Source organism: Arabidopsis lyrata, assembly GCF_000004255.2.
Source record: "Arabidopsis lyrata subsp. lyrata unplaced genomic scaffold ARALYscaffold_3, whole genome shotgun sequence".
Classification (NCBI taxonomy): Eukaryota; Viridiplantae; Streptophyta; class Magnoliopsida; order Brassicales; family Brassicaceae; genus Arabidopsis; species Arabidopsis lyrata.
In genome coordinates, this window is record NW_003302553.1 from 17878123 (window position 1) to 17878521 (window position 399).

Here is a 399-nt window from a genome sequence, read left to right on the forward strand (position 1 = left end):
AAAAAGAAAAAAAGAAAGGTTTGTTGGAGGACGGCAGGCAGCCGAACAGATCGCCCCGAGCGCGCTCTGCTGAGAACTGATCAAACATTTTATCAAAAATCTCTCTTTTACTTGTTTGATCCGAGAAGTGTGTAATATCTTCTCAACTTGTTTTCTTCTTAGTGTGTAATATCTAAGTTGTATTCAAGCTCGTAGTCTAAGAGATTCCACCTCTCTTGGAAGTACAAAACGTTCCACCTTCAATCCGCTGCAACAGTTCATCCGTTTGTCCGTTCATCTTCCACCTACGATCTCGCTCTTCTTCCATTCCACTGCATCCTTCATGTTCAAAACCAACAAAGTGTGTTCTTGGGAGTAGATCCTCATCTAGGAGTCTATCACATGCGCCAACGATCCACC